The sequence below is a fragment of the Aotus nancymaae genome, unplaced genomic scaffold (genome assembly GCF_030222135.1).
Source record: "Aotus nancymaae isolate 86718 unplaced genomic scaffold, 86718_ANA_hifiasm-v0.15.2.pri h1tg000022l_1, whole genome shotgun sequence".
NCBI classification, from domain to species: domain Eukaryota; kingdom Metazoa; phylum Chordata; class Mammalia; order Primates; family Aotidae; genus Aotus; species Aotus nancymaae.
The window spans coordinates 28,330,352-28,341,087 of record NW_026988435.1 but is presented as its reverse complement, the minus strand read 5'-3'; the positions used below and the strand labels follow the sequence as shown (position 1 = coordinate 28,341,087).

General features: G+C 33.7%; 1 long non-coding RNA gene across 1 annotated transcript in view; it reads left to right on the top strand.

The window, feature by feature from the left end:
- The first annotated feature begins 299 nt into the window (after window positions 1–299).
- Window positions 300–10,736, top strand: part of LOC105708309 (uncharacterized) — a 68,310-nt gene continuing 57,873 nt past the window's right edge. Inside the window, exon 1 of the long non-coding RNA XR_001105283.2 lies at window positions 300–360. This is a non-coding gene — a long non-coding RNA (uncharacterized LOC105708309). The remainder of the gene's footprint in view (window positions 361–10,736) is intronic.

Below are 10,736 nucleotides of genomic sequence, written 5' to 3'. Positions count from 1 at the left end.
AGCAGGCAGATCACAAGGTCAAGAGATTGAGATCATCCTGGCCAACATGGTGAAACCTGTCTCTACTGTAAAATGCAAAATATTAGCTGATCATGGTGGCAAATGCCGGTAGTCCCAGCTACTTGGGAGGCTGAGGCAGGAGAATTGCTTGAATCTGGGAGGCGGAGGTTGCAGTGAGCCAAGATCATGCCACTGCACTCCAACCTGGCGCCTGGCGACAGTGCGAGACTCTGTCTCAAAAAAAAAAAAAATTATAATAATATAATAATAATACTTTTCTTTCTTTTTTTTTCATATACAAGGTCTATTTATACATAAGAATCTAAGGATGAAGCAATCTTCATACCAGAGATAACACATGTAAGTTCTCAATAACTTGATTATCCATATGAGGTGCTCTTTAAATGCTGGCTGTTATTATCATTATTGTATTACAAGCTTTAATTGAATGCATTGAAGTTTTACTGGATTGAATGTAAGTTTTAAAGTATTTTTCCTCTGCACAGACTTTTTTTTAAATCAGTTCTAGGATATCTGTGCAGAATGTGCAAGTTTGTTACATAGGTATACATGGTATACACGTGCCATGGTGGTTTGCTGTACCCATCAACCCATCGTCTATGTTGGGTATTTCTCCTAATGCTTTCTGTCTCCTTAACCCCCATTCCCCAATAGGCCCCAGTATGTGATGTTTCCGTCCCTGTGCCCTTACATTCTCACTGTTCAACTCCCACTTATGAGTGAAAACATGTGGTGTTTGATTTTCTGTTTCTGTGTTAGTTTGCTGAGAATGATGGTTTCCAGCTTCATCCATGTCCCTGAAAAGGACATGAACTCATTCTTTTTTATGGCTGCATAGTATTCCATGGTGTATATGTGCCACATTTCCTTTACCTAGTCTATCATTGATGGGTATTTGGGTTGGTTTCAAGTTTTTGCTATTATGAATAGTGCTGCAATAAACACACATGTGCATGTGTCTTTATAGTAGAATGATTTTTAATCCTTTGGGTATATACCCAGTAATGGGATTGCTGGATCAAATGGTATTGCAAATTCTAGATCCTTGAGGAATCACCACACTGTCTCCAACAATGATTGAACTAACATACACTCCCACCAACAGTGTAAAAGTGTTCCTATTTCTCCACATCCCCTCCAGCGTCTGTTGTGTCCTGACTTTTTAATGAACACCATTCTAACTGGAATGAGATAGTGTCTCATCTGGTTTTGATTTTCATTTCTCCAATGACCAGTAATGATGAGCTTTCTTTTATATGTTTGTTGACCACATAAATGTCTTCCTTTGAAAAGCGTCTATTCATAAACTTTACACAGTTTCTGATGGGATTATTTGTTTTTTTCTTGTAAGTTTTTTTTAAGTCCCTTGTAGGTTCTGGATATTAGCCCTTTGTCAGATGGATACATTGCAAAAATTTTCTCCCATTCTGTAGGTTGCCTGTTCACTTTAATGATAGTTTCCTTTGCTGTGCAGAAGCTCTTTTGTTTCATTAGATCCCATTTGACAATTCTGGCTTTTGTTGCCATTGCTTTTGGTGTTTTAGTCATGAAGTCTTTGCCCATACCTATGTCCTGAATGATATTGCCTAGGTTTTCTTCTACGGTTTTTATGGTTTTGGGTCTTATGTTTAAATCTTTAATTCATTTTGAGTTATTTTTGTGTAAGGTGTGAGGATGGAGACCAGTTTCAGCTTTCTGCATATGGCTGGCCAGTTTTTCCAGCAGCATTTATTAAATAGGGAATCCTTTCTCCACTGCATTTTTTGGTCAGGTTTGTCAAATATTAGATTGGTGTAGATGTGTGTTGTTATTTCTGAGGCCTCTGTTCTGTTCCATTGGTCTCTACATCTCTTTTGGTAATAGTACCATGCTGTTTTGGTTGCTGTAGCCTTGTAGTATAGTTTGAAGTCAGGTAGTGTGGTGCCTCCAGCTTTGTTCTTTTTGCTTAGGATTATCTTGGCTATATGGACTCTTCTTTGGTTCCATACAAAATTTCAAGTAATTTTTCTAATTCTGTGAAGAAAGTCAATGGTACTTTGATGGAAATAGCATTGAATCTATAAATTACTTTGGGCGGTATGGCCATTTTCATGATATTGATTCTTCTTATCTATGAATATGGACTATAAGAATATTTTCCTTTGCAAAGACTACCATTTATCACTTAATGTAAGTTTTCAATTCACCTATTAAGTGAATTTTAGGGTGGTCTTACATCCAACAACTGAAGACTACTTTAATAAGCCTCTCTTCCACATATACATGGAATTAGGTGTGTATTATGACCCATCTTAAGAAGGTAGAACTGGTGTGTACAACTGCTGGGTTTTGCCATTAAAAGAAAAGCACACACTACCACTCTCCTCTTTCTTCTTTCATTTGCCTGCAATGTGAATGTGATGATTAAAGAAAAAACAGCCACAAGGATGGTTTGCTGAACATGACAGAGTAATTAGAAAGAACCTGGAACCATGGCATTATAAGCTATTTCCAGCATTGAAGAGAACTATTTGGATTTATATGGGACACCTAGCAGACCTTCAATTTTTCTACAGTACCATCCCTGAGAGTTGTATTCCCAGTTGTAACACTAGCTCATTCCACTAAATGAAAGGGAATACAATGCATTGGTATATTTATTGTCATTCTTTTCTTGAGAAATTATTATGTGAATTAAAGTAATAAGAATAAAAATTCTCACTTTAGTTCATTTGTTTGGAAAATTATTTAACTGCAAAATAAAAATAACAAGAAAATAACTTAAGACTTATGAAGACTCTTTCAAAACTGCAATTAATTATAAAGAAAGTAAATAGTGTTATACTAGAACAAACTGAAAGACTAGCTATAGTAAGGACTATAGTAGCAAGTCTTATAAGGAATTTAATACATAAAATGTTATTGATGGCATTTAAACACTTGACAACACATGTGAACAAAATAAAGTTAAAACTCCTGGTTCATTCAATGTTTGCAACTTATGAGATTGACTCAGGAATAAAATTTCCAATGAAAAAAATTTAGAGAAAAAAATCTACAAGGAAAAATAAGCAATTGGCAAAATAGTTTTAAGAGACATACACCTATATATAACAAAAGATGAAATCAAATGTTCAATTACACTAATAATCAAGGCAATACAAACAAAAATACTAGATTAATATTTTCTAAGACATGTGGGGTTTCCTAATACACTATTAGACTGCATCTGAGCTTAGGATGGGATTACTTGAATCATGATTTTCTGATGCAGTTGGAAGATACTCTCTTTGCTGCAAGGAGGGTGAGGAAAGTTTGCTTTTTCTACATTTTCAATATAACTAACTCATTTTTTATATAATAAAAATATAATAGGGCACTGAAGCTTCAACTTAATTTTTAACATCAATTTTATGAAAAAAGTGACTTGTCCATTAGTTTCTGCACTTCATTCAAATTCATGGTGCATATGACATTCTTAACATTTGTTGTCAATGTCAATGCTATATTAAATAGGTGATGTGGCTTATCTATGTAGTATTGTTTTAAATGGAACTGATGCTGGCTTTTGTTTATTTTCACTTCCTTGACTAAACCTCCAAAATTATTTTTAAATTATCCACTTAACAACAATTGAGCAATCTCAATGTTATTATCCCTTATAATATAGAATTATCATTTTGCCATTTTAGAAGGAGAATAGACAGGACATTAAAAACAAAAACCCAAACAGAACACAACAAGGAGCTGATAAAGTAACATTTTTGACCTTATTGTCTAGATAATATGAGCTGCTAAAAATAAATGGAGATGATATTATGGTGTATATGATTTTATTTCTCATTTTCATGTATTGCTTATTGGCAAATGCACTTACTTGCTAAAATTTGTTTGCAGCTTAAAAATCACTTGTACTTTCATGGCCATTTATGGATATCTGCAGAAAGCCAAAAATACAAGTTGCACAATGCATACATTCCCAAGTGAGATTTAACATCCTGACACTTTGCCTTTCTGTTTCAGCTCACTTATTGCAAGCAATGTCCTTTCTGTGGTTTACTTAGAGCTGTGCTTTTTGCATTTTTATGCTTTGTGTTGAGAATTTCACTGTTCAAAATGGCCCCCAAATGTAGTGCTTAAAGTGCTATCTAGTGTTCCTAAGTCCAAAAGGTGTTAATGAGACTTAAGGTGAAATTATGAGTGTTAGACAAGCTGTGTCTAGGCATGAGTTGCAGTGCTGTTGGCTATGAGTTCAATGTTAATGAATCAACAAAATACATTAAATAAGTTGTATTTAAATGGAGACATATAAAACAAAAGTATGTGTTGATGGATTAACAAAGTAATGTGAACAGAGGGTCATAAAGATTAACTGTGTTTTTGGTCTAGGTTCAGCATTGGCTAATTCAGTGTTTGTGGGGAATTATAAAACAGAAATACTGCAATAGTAAGAATAAATTATAGGTATGTGTAACTATATTTTAGCTATAAATATAGGGACAAAGATAGAGATGCAAATAGAGATGTGTGTTGTATGATATATACTATGTTTATATTTATGTAATTAAATGTATATATATATTTACATGTCCGACTTTGACATGTTTCCAGTCTCTTCACTTTCTTTCTGCATTTATGTTATTAATATTATTATTATTTTTATAGAGATGTATTCTTGCTCTGTCACCCAGTCTGCAGTGCAGTGCCACAATCATGGCTCATTGCAGCCTTGAACTCTGGGCTCAAGTCTCTTGAGTAGCTGGGACTTTAGGCGTGTGCCACCATGCCTAGCTAATTTTTAAAAATTATTATTGTAGCCCAGCAAATGTAACATTATTTTGGTAGTTTTAGCTTTAGTTGGAAAAGCACTTCTTCATCTCTGTACAAAATGCACCAGCTGGCTTATGACTTCCATAATGGGGGGCTTTAGCTTCTTCAAATCTCTGAGATTCATACATTTTTCCTTTTGTTCCTCCATTTCTTTTAACAAACAATTCCCTTTTTATTAACTAACTGCTTTGTAAGATTATTCTACATTAAATTGCCTCTATTTGAAAACGTTTTCTGTATTCTAGTTTTTAAAAAAGCAAAATGAGAATATATTTTCTTAAAACATTTTTAGTGCATTTTTTATCATCTTTCTTCCATATAAAAATAATACTGTTCCAGAAACCCTTTGATGCTCTTAGGATATTAATACATCAGTGAATAAGAAAGAGAAGGGTCTTTTCAATGATAGCAGCAGCACAAAATAAACAATAAATACAATATATCAGCTGTTAAGTGTTATTCATACAATGAAAGCATAGAGTTGACTCAAGGAAATGGGAGGGCTAATTAGAAAGACAAACTTAATGATTATCACTGGGCATTCAAGAAAGAGACCTCATTGTGAAGGTGACATTTGAGCAGATTTCAAGGACATGTGAATGAATACTGGGAAGAACCAGTGCAAATGTTACAATGCCAGATGGTGCTTGGTTCACTGATGTCTGGAAGGGACTTGTGTGGCTGTAGTGTAGTGTGAAGGGAAAAGTAATACAGAGAAAGCTCACTGAGAAAGCGAGTGGAGTACAAATCACAGAGGGTGAAACTGTGTAAGGACTTTGTCTTATCTTTGAGTAAAATGCAGAACCACTTTTGGATGATGAACCTGGCATTGACATGATCAAATCTTCACTTTCAATGAATCTTTCTATATAAGAGAGTACGTGAAGAGATGGAGAAACTTAGGAGGCTTTTGCAGTAATCCCGGTGAAAGTGGCGAAAGTGGCTGAAATACAGATGGTAGCAATGGATGTAATCTAAAGCAATTGGATGTTGAATATATTTTAATGCAATCATAAAGAGAGTATTCCATTCCCTAGTCATGGTAGTAAAGACCTGGAGTTCCTCCTATTCCTCCTAATTTTAAAGATATATGCAGGGGGGCGTGGTGGCTCATGCTTATAATCCCAGCACTTCGGGTGGCTGAGGTGGGCCGATCATGAGGTGAGGGAGTTGAGCTCATCTTGCTAACATGGTGAAACCCTGTCTCTACTAAAATTACACACACACACACACACACACAAATTAGCTGGGCATGGTGGCATGTGTCTGTAGACCCTGCTACTCCGAAGGCTGAGGCAGGAGAATTGCTTGAACCCGGGAGGCAGGCAGAGGTTGCAGTTAGCCGAGATTGTGCCACTACACTCCAGCCTGGCGACAGAGGGGGGAGAATAAAAAAGATATATCCATCTTTGATCTGATGAGTATAACAAAAACAAGGTCCAAGGATAAGAAGAGTGCCTCTCATTCTTCATGTTTTCTATACATCACTGACCCTGCTCCGATCCTTCTTTCAGAATACTTTAACTCAACTTTCTCAACACTTCAATAAACTAAAATTGACATATTGTTTACATTTGGCAACACATTTTCTTGGCATCTTTTTTCAATATCTAAAGTAATAGTAGACTGTATGTATAAGTAATGTAAACTATAGCTTTTGGAAAGTGGATTACATGTTTAAAATAACATTTTGTAGAGTATATTCTCAGTCTATTGTTTGTATTAGTAAACTAATGTAGGCAATCTTCTATTATGAGTCACTATGATCATATTTATGGCTAATTATCATTAGTTGGAGGAATCTAACATGTTCTATTGTTTATTGTAAGTAAAATAATGACTAATGCAATTGAGTTTTGCATATAAAAATTTAATAGAAAATATGTGAGCGCCAACAGACTTTTCTTATTACAAAATATAATGCTTAATACTCAAAATGCCAAATTTATGATAATTGTGAAGGGACAACTGAAAGAAATAAAGCTAGAAAAATTATATCAATAATTTAACATTTTCTACCTTAAGAAGATTGGTATAAAAATTAAACGATTTTATGTGCCAAACATAATTCAGTAGAAATAAACTGCCATCTGTTCCATTTAAGATCATTATAAAAAATAAGGCTTATAGTGCATCTCATTTTGTGATCTTATTTAGACTATTGAGAATAATTTTTTCCAAATACTTCATAGATTGAACAGTCTGCATAAATAGCAGCCTTCTTCATTCTTTATTTAAAGTAAATGGAGCCATTTAAGTAAGATGAAAAACATTATGTAGCGAACTAGTTTGATTTAATAATACATATTAGCATCCAAATGTAATGTTTCTTAGTATTGTTCTCAGCTATGAAATGAAGCATATTTGTATCATTTTTCTTGCATACATTTTAAAGTATTTATTCTTTATCCATTAGTGATGAAAGTGTACAATCAACAATAAAGCACACCTCTAAGAATTCATATAAGAAACACACACATCCATATGCACATACATACATACTCATATGATAAGGGTGTCTGTATAGTATATTCATATGTTAAATAAACTGTTTAGGTAGACGTATGATTATATCCCAATACATACATGCATATGTACTGAAAAAAAAAATACCCCTTTAAGTCCCCTACATTAAGAAGGTACAGCCAAGGTCAGCCAGGGCTTGAGTACCTATTCTGCTCAAGAGAAAGTTAATTTTAAAGTAAGTTGAGCAGAGTGATCAGAAATGCAAATAACCTAAGTAAATGCAAATTCTGGATAACAGGTGGCACATCTTTAAATTCCAAGGGGCCACTCAGACTGATGAGGTGGTAAAGTATGTTAAATTAAGTAAAGTACATTGTAAGTGTGGAGAGAGGTTGCATGCTGTGTTTTTCCAGACAGTGGTCTATGGAAGGCCCAATTTGCCTGTAAACCTAAGACCTCATATCTCTGTCTCCACATTTGGCATAATCCAAACCTTTATACCTTGCCAGATGTTAGTCCAACCCTGTGTGGTTTAGCCAAGGCAAGCATAAGAACAAGCTGACTGGATAAATAGCTAAGTTGTTTAGAAAAAGAACAAGAACATGGTGGAGGCTTAGCTCCAGGACACTGAATCATTATAGTATTTGTTTTTATTACAAGATTAGACTCTAAAATCCAGTAAAAATAAAGCTATGCAACATAGCGTTTTCAAAAGCATTGCCATATAAACAGTTAATTTCTATTTAATGATACAAATGCATCATTAGACTTATTAAGTATTAATTCTTCTGTTAATTATGCAAGTTGCACTATTCTTTGCAAAGCCAGTGACTGTTTTCAGCCTTCTATAGTATCATAAATTATGTTTCCAAGTTAATGAAGAACTATCATTTATTAAAAATATATGACTAAAAAAGTACAATATTATTAAAAGATATCACTTCCTATAGTTAAGGGGTACACATTTAATTTTTGTTCTTTCATTTGAGCACTGTAAAACTGTTTAGTCTGGAAACTTATTCTAAGTTCTGAAACTTAGAAATTAAGCATTCTTCAGCTACTTACATTAGGTTATAACAGGTTATATAGAAACAATCCTGGAGAAACACATTCATTTGAAGATATTTATTTCATTCCAGTTAAAAGAAGTATTTTGTATAAATATCCAAAGCAAATAAACTTCTTTAAGATGAAATTTAATCTTTATATTTTTATAAGAAAATAGGTATATTTGAAATAATTACATCTGACACATGCAATCTTTACGTTCATTTTCTTAATCATCTTTCATTATAGAAATAGAATCTGATGCCACCTAAAAGCATAAATGCTAACAATGTATAAACAATTATTAAATGATATATTTCAAAGGCAGTGACATAATTGAAAGTGTTAACCTTCAGGATGGTTTCTGTGATTTATCATTTAGTATAGCTACCTTAGTATAACTACCTTATAAAATCATCATTTGCATGAAAAAATGAAACCAAACATTTCCCAAAATATCCTGACAGAAATGTTATTGTGAAAGCTGATATTAGTTTATGTTTAGATTTTCTGGTTAATGCCAATAATGAATACAATAAAAATTTCACATTTAAATTCAGATACAATGTTCCTTTCAAGTGTTATGCATGATTGCTTAAACAAGCTGATTTTTAAATCCATCTCACACCAATCAGAATGGCTATTATTTAAAAAATGTAAAAATGATAGTTGTTAGCTGATGGAAATGTAAATTAGTTCAGCCACTTTGGAAAGCAGTTTGGAGATTTCTCAAATAACTTAAAACAGAATTACCATTTGACTCAGCAATCTCATTACTGAGTATCTACCCAAAGAATAATAAGTTGTTCTCCCAAAAAGACACAGGCACTTCTGTGTTCATAGCAGCAGTAATCACAACAGCAAAGACTGAAATCAACCTAGATGCCCGTAAATGGTGGACTGGATTAAGAAAATGTGGTACATTTTCACCATGGAATGCTACATATTCATTTAAAAGAAAAAAATCCTGTCTTTTGCAGCAACATGAATGGAGCTGGAAGCCATTATCCTAAGCAAATTAGTACAAGAAGAGAAAACCAAATACTGTGTGTTCTCACTTATAAGTGGGAGCTAAACACTGAGTACACATGGATATAAAGATAGGAACAGTAGACATGGGGTCTACTTGAAGACGGAGGGTTGGAGGAAAACTACCTAGTACTATGCTCACTACCTGGGTGATGGGATCATTTATACATTAACCCCCAGGAACAGACAATTTATCCAAGGAATGAATCTGCACTTGTAACCCTCTAAACTTAAAATAAAAGTTGAAAAATTCAAATTTTTAGAGATAGCTAAATCGTCATTGGATCTAACAAATAACTGATGGTTAAAATCAAAATCTCTGATTTTAATATTATATAGCTGAATAATTTGGATTTAAAATCATTTTACATTGTCCTAAGCTTTTATAGGTCAACTTGATAGGTAAAGGTGAGAACAAAGGTTGATTTTCTAGACCCCCAAACCACACTTCCTTCTCTTTTCCTGGTCAGAGAAACCTGAAGACAGAATGTTAAGAGGAATAGATTTTAAATAATAAATGAATCAGTGGCAAAACTGGAGGAAAATCAAAGATTGGTGGCTTTCTTCCTTGTGCTACAAACATCTGGCATCTTTCTCAAAAGCCTGTTGATATTCTCTTCGACTAAGTTTGAGACCTCTTGAAGCCCAGTTATTTCTATAGTAGTTGCTACTCTTTGCCCTAAATCCACCCGTGACTTCACAGGGCACATACGGTTTTTTCAGCTTCTTTTACTTGCCAATTCTCTTATTTCACCCAAAACACAAGCTAGCTGTTATATCAGCAAATAATGTTGAGATTAACATTTTTTTATTTATCATGACTACGGGTTTACAAAGAACGGAGAGCTTAGTTTGTCCAAAAGCTTCGTTTAACAAGAAATAGGATTCAGCCAAAATTTACCACACAGTCTTAGATTGTGAGGTTATAATTCATCAGCAGGTTCAAATACTAGCCTATTTGACCAAGTGATTATACCAATACAATAATATATATTAGTATTCATTAGTCACACTCTAATTCATCAAATATCAAAAAAATTGATACTGTGCATTAGATACACGTTTGGATGAGTTGATAAACTGAAAATGATTAATAGTAGAAAATTACACAAAAGACATGAAAAGAAAAATGAATAAGTATATGAAGAGATATCATATTCAAAATTAAAGAACAGTCAAATTTTAAAAAATGACAATTTTCACCTAACAGCTGGAAAAAAATGTTCACAGTTTGCATTACAAGCTTTTTGCAGTATTGGGGGAGAGGTGGGTGTGAAGTTGTTATTTCTTGCCTCAATGGCTTCTTGAGTGCCAGCATCTGCCCTTCTTGCTTTGATCTTTTACCCACTTATTGCCCCATTTCT